At 45.1% G+C, this 6186-nt stretch overlaps 1 long non-coding RNA gene across 1 annotated transcript; it reads left to right on the forward strand.

Moving 5' to 3' along the window:
• The first annotated feature begins 258 nt into the window (after window positions 1-258).
• Window positions 259-704, forward strand: LOC122801638. The gene is made up of 2 exons (XR_006364772.1): window positions 259-327; window positions 675-704. It is a non-coding gene; the product is annotated as an uncharacterized LOC122801638 (long non-coding RNA).
• Window positions 705-6186: the final 5482 nt, after the last annotated feature.

A 6186-nucleotide genomic window follows, 5' to 3' on the forward strand; every position in this document is an offset into this window, starting at 1 on the left:
ATATCCACCTATAGTGATGCTGAGTCAGGGGGTGATGTTTGCCCTAACTCTATCTGCAGCAGGTTGCCTGTAGCTATGCTGTGTGTGTATGTGATCTGATTGGCCATGATTACAGGCTGGGTTGGTTTCTTGAATCTGAGATTGCAGACATATGGGAAGATGGCCTTGTGATTGTCCTTGAAAGGCTCACCCAGACTCTGCTGCAGTTTGCTGAAAGGGAAAGGTTGGTTTGCTTTTTATTTGGCATATTTTGTATTGCTTTATTGCCTTTTTCTATTTTGTATACTGTGATTTGTTTTCTTTACACTGTGTTTTACTTGTATTCTGGTTTTAACTGCATATTAGAACTTGAAAATATACCGGAGCTCTTTCTCTTGTGAGTCAGACAGAAATTAGAACAGGTCAGTTAAAGAGTCACACATACGTTCGAAGAGGTCAGTTAAGGTTTATCATCTGTGAACTGAAGGGGTGGAGCTAGGAACTAAACCTTCTGTTTAAGGGGTAAAACAAAACATTTCAGAGCTTTACTGGAAAGGCTCACCCAGACTCTGCTGCAGTTTGCTGTGAGGGAAAGGTTGGGTTTTTATTTGTTGTATTTTGTATTGCTTTATTGCCTTTTTCTATTTTGTATACTGTAATATGTTTTCTTTACACTGTGTTTTACTTGTAGTCAGCTTTTAACTGCATATTAAAACTTGAAAAGATACCACAGCTCTGTCTCTTGTGAGTCAGACAAAAATTTTTCCCACCCTCCTACCCGGTTACTGTTGTGTCCCTCCCAGCTGGTTACTGTTGTTTTCTTAAACACCACTGTCTTTCTAGTTGCCTGCCCCTTATGTTAATTTGACAATATATCTCATTTCCTCTCTGCTTTTACTGGTTAGTTTGAGTAAGCACAAAATTATCATTTTGGGAAATCACTCCCCTTCAACTATTTAAATTTATTGGCCATCCTACTGTATTGCATAGTACCAGAATAAAAAAGTGACCGCCCCCTTTCAAGCTATCTTGTTGTTTTAAAAAATAGTGATTCTCCACTAAAACTTAACTTTTTAGACATGCAAAACTTAAGTTACCTACTTTCACATCTAACTCCTCTAGTGCACACTGCAGTGTTTAGGATAAACCATTTTTTATCTTACCTTTAAGCATCTATTGCAAGACCACTAGTTATTGGAGAGCCCACATTCTGTCTCTCAGTAGTTATCTTGAGATTAGTGCTTCTGTTTTCTCCTAGTGAGAGAAGGCGTGCAGTTACATTATTTTCTGGAGACTGCTGATCACCAGAAAGCTTAATAACTGCTTTATAGGTGACATCTTGAAATCTGTGTTTATATTCTGATCCTGGTGAGAGTAGGAGCAAAGTGCATTGATTCCTGACTTGGAGAGTGAGTGTCTGTACTTAATGTACCTGATTGGTCTGGTTGCTATTTGAGTCAGCTACCATAAAAAGGGTACAAGCCTGCAGACCCTTGCAACATCTGGAACAAGACTGTGGCTCACCAAACAGGCCGTGGCCTGCTTCTCTTCCAGGGATTGGTGGTAACATTTTGCTTCTGGTGAGAGAAGAAGCAAAGGAGCATTGTATCCCAACAGAGTGAAGCTGTGCTGCAACCTGCATTAGTAGTAGCCAGGCAGTAGCCATTCATGTGACTCCCCTCTTTTCATCATTCTTGACAAGCTAATTCTTTATTTTCAGTAAGTACTGCTTGATTTCTTCCTAACTTTAGAATATCTGCCTAAATACTTCATCCTTAAATTTTCAGGGTCTACGTATTAGTTTCCCCTCAAGTGTTTGGCACTGCTCTCTACACACTCAGACACTTTGAGTGACATTTTTCCTGTAAAAGGCTTCAGTACTTAATATGCTGAGCTCAACTTCGGCATCCTGAGGCAATGTAGCAACTGCCTCATGTACACAGACAACCCTCTCCTCTTACCACCAAACACTATGGGCAGGATTCAGGAAGGCTTGCACGGAGTGTAAGAGACATGTAACACTCCATGCAAGCCTCGTGATCCAGGAACAGCCCTAAACTCCGTGTAAGAGACCAGCTAAAACGCCTCTTACATGGACTGGGCGTGGACATGCTAAATACCTCACTTGCAGCTGAAAGGTATGCAAATGAGGTATATTAGTGATCCACGAAGCAGAAACCAGGCCGTGTAAGAGACGTTTTAGCTGCAGAAATGTACTCAGTTGACAACTGAGTACGTTTCTGCAAATTCCACAACGGAGCCATGTCAGCTCCAAATAAAGGGTGCATATGTCTCAGGCAGCATGCCAATGGCCAAATATGTGGCCATTGGCAAGGTAACCCGATGCAAAAATAATAAAAATATAATTTTTTTTTCGGCAATCGCCGATGTTTAAACCCAGCGCAGCCCCGCGCAAATGGGCTGCGCTGTATAAAACATAAAAATGAAGGTTATAAACCCACAAATGTGGGTTTCATGCAATACATGGAATGACAATGCAGGGACCAGCAGATCAAAAACAACATGGCCACCATGTAGTGGTTGCTAAGGGGGGAAGCTGAGTCTAAGACATGTAACTAAGCATTAGTAGGCAATCTCATGTAAATGAGGGTTAGGATACTGAATCTCACAGTCACATAGCAAATGAGCACAGTCTGAGTAGTGTAAGAGATACATAAGGGGGAGGAATAGAGTAGGAGATAGGTGACATCACGGGGTGAATGGTAGAAAGAAATGCAGTTCATTGGAGGTCAGTGTAACATGACAGATGACAGACACAGATCATGGAAAGAGGTGTGCCACAAGATAAGTCAGGGAAAGTCAAGAAATGGAAGGTGTACACTGTTACTTACACCAAAGTTTCTTGCTGGGCGCATGCACGCAGTGCACCATGAAGCGTGAGTAGGGCAGTGTGCGCGCGTGTAAGGCAGACTGAGCATGTGGGAACATGTTGGGAGATGTTTAACACTGTTTGCGGTGGTGTGCATGCATGTAGGGCAGGCTGAGCATGTTGGAGGCTGTTGGCAGAAGTGTAACAGTGTTTGCGCGGGTGTGCGCATGTTTTAACCCGAATAAGTAGATTCTGAACCGTGTAAGAACATGTGCGCACGTGTAAGCCACTGTGAGCGTGTTTCTGCTAGTATGCACGTTGCTCCCCCCTGAGGAAACAGAAAGGAAAAAGGAAGCAACAGAATTAGTAGGAAGCTAGCAGGGATAACTGCTGAAGCTAGCAGGTGAAAACAATTAGAAGCAGGCAATTACACAGGCAGAATAGTAGCCCAGCCCAGCACTTAAAACTCTGCAAACAGTAGTGCAGGATGTTTCTCTTAAGAGACACTGCAAGACAGGAGTAAGCTAATAGAAGTGAAAACTGAAAAAGCTTCACTCAGAGCAGAAATGTTAGGGGCTGCAATAGCTGTCATAATGAGACATAGGCGACTTGCTGAGGGTGGTGACAATGCAGATGGTGCCAGACAACCCACAGTGAGGAGACGGAGAAGAGTGTACAGGCCCAGGGTCACCTACCACGGGTTACATGAGCTGGAGATAGTAGAGCGCTATAGCGTGGACAGAGAGCTCCTGCAGCAAATTGTTGAGCTGTGCAGGCCACGCCTCACACACAGAACCAACAGAGGGGAACCCATCCCAGTGGAAACCAAGGTATGTGTTGGCCTAAGAATACTAGTAACAGGTACCTTCCAGAGACCAACTGGAGATATGATGGGGATATCACAGGCATCAGCCTCCAGGGTACTGCACCAGTTCCTGGATGCCATGTCAGCACATGTTGGTGATCATGTATATTTCCCCAATGCCCATGAGGTATTGGCCAGCAATATGCGTCTCTTCCAGCAAATAGCGGAATACCCTGAGGTAGTGGGTGCAATAGACTGCACGCACATACGCATCAAAGCACCAGCCGGTGAGTGGGGTAGGGCCTACATTAACCGCAAGGGCTTCCCCTCAATCAACTGCCAGGTCGTGTGTGATGCCCAGGGCATAATAATGAATGTGTGTGCTGGCTGCCCTGGGAGTTACCATGATTCCCGCATCTGGCATTTGAAGCAGCTTTACCAGACATTTGCCAATGGGGACATCCCACATGGACACCTAGTGGGGGATGCAGGTTATGCACTGGAGCCGTGGCTGATGACACCCATCAGAAACGCACACACACCTGAACACGAACGCCATAATGAGGCACATGCACAAACACGTAATGTAATAGAGCGTGTGTTTGGGCTGCTCAAGTCATGGTTCCAGTGTCTGGACAGATCTGGTGGAGCCTTGCAGTACACACCAACTACATGTACCCACATTGTCATGGTATGTGCTATGCTACATAATATGATCATGCGAAAACAGCTGCAGCAGGACCAGCATAGGGCTGGGCCAAACAGCCCCCCACCATTGCCAAGGCCATCACAGGCAGAGCGTGACTCAGAGGAGGAACAACCTGAGCCTGCCCCAGTAGGCAGAAGGAGGTGTGCCCAGTATGCCCTGGCCTTGGCAAAGAGTAGGAACCCTGGGAATGAAACCCCCTCTGACTCTCTCAAATAATAACATGGATGCCTAAAATGACATGACCTGCTCACAAACATGTACAGGGAAGTGTAATATGTGCATCCGACAGAGGCAGCCCTGCAGCACCACCTGATGCATGAATGCTATGTGTTAAGTAATGTAACACCATGTACTATATGCACACCTGAGCATCCTGACTAACATCCACCCTCACCAAGCATGAAGCCACAAAATGACGATGGGATGATCAAGTGCAATAACTGGCTGAAGTAATGCAGTTAGTCAAAGGGGAGCCAATGTGTTTCAGGCTGGGAAGACATGCAGAGCATGACATGATGCACCACCTGCTAGGGGTGGCGTGCACCTATCATTCCATGCCCCATGGATACTGGCAAAGGCTGTCAGTACCCACAGCATGCCCTGAATAGGTAAGTCTCAAAACACAAACCCACCTTCATAGGTACCACAAGGGATAGGAACCTAGATGTAATGCTACCCAATGCCAGAAGTCTAAACAGCAAGATGTGTGCAGTGTAAATGCACACAGTATGGAGAATGTAGATATCATTCCTGTAATAGAGAACTGGGTCAAGGCTCACATCAGCACCCTAACACTACCAGGTCACACCTCATACTGTGCTGTACAGCTGCAAAACATGGAACAAGCTACAAAAGGAGGGTGACTAGCAATAAATGTCAAGGATAACCACACCCCCATGTTGGTACCACAACAAGAAGCAGCATGGATTAGCCATGGTCAAATAGCAATGGCTAAAACCACCTCCCAGTATATAGCCTGCTGCAGACTACTGTCCTAATACCAGGAACTGCACCTGGCCTATGTTGGAATACATGAATATATCAAGCCCCCAGAACAACATTATATTGCTTGAGTGAAAATACCCAGACATACACTGGGAGCATTATACTAGCACCAACACAGTTGGAGAAAAGTTCCCAGAATCCATAAACAAAAATGACCAGGAACAATGTACCACTCCCACAAGAGGGGTAAGCATACTGGATGTGATAATTAGCAACATATGTACTGGATGGCAAGATGAGAAGTGTATCCTTCACTGGTAAGACCAGACCATAGAGTAATCACACTGGATATACACATCCCGACCCAAGTCCCTGGCCAGAATACCACAGTGAAAAACATGTGTAAAGCATAGGTTGCAGCCCTCCAAACTGATGTTGAATCCACGAAAGGCCCTGTGCAAGTGCAGAATATGGGACACACCGCAGAACATGTTATACAGGCATTCCATGAACACAGCCAGGAATGCTTGGAGTATGCAATCACAAATAACAACAACACACAATGCCATACCCGCAGGCATCTGGCATGCTGGACTCCAGCCATTACCAAACCATGTAAGAGAATGAGGAAGCTACCACATGATAGAGCAAATATAAAAAGGGAAGTAATCACTGACCAGTAGTATGGCAATAACATATGTCCACACATACAATCCACTAAGTCCACCACAACAAGTAGAATCTGTGAATCCAGAGGCAATGTGACACCTGTCCCAAGTACACAGACAACCACAACTCCCCCTAATAAATACAAATATTTGTGATAGATGCAACCATGTATCCAAACCAGAGGCTGAGCTCCCCCAACTCAGTACTGTCAAAACTAGTCAGGAGGAGAAGGTAACCACATACACCACA

Source organism: Protopterus annectens, chromosome 1.part0 (assembly GCF_019279795.1).
Source record: "Protopterus annectens isolate FY-2018-M chromosome 1.part0, PAN1.0, whole genome shotgun sequence".
NCBI classification, from domain to species: domain Eukaryota; kingdom Metazoa; phylum Chordata; order Ceratodontiformes; family Protopteridae; genus Protopterus; species Protopterus annectens.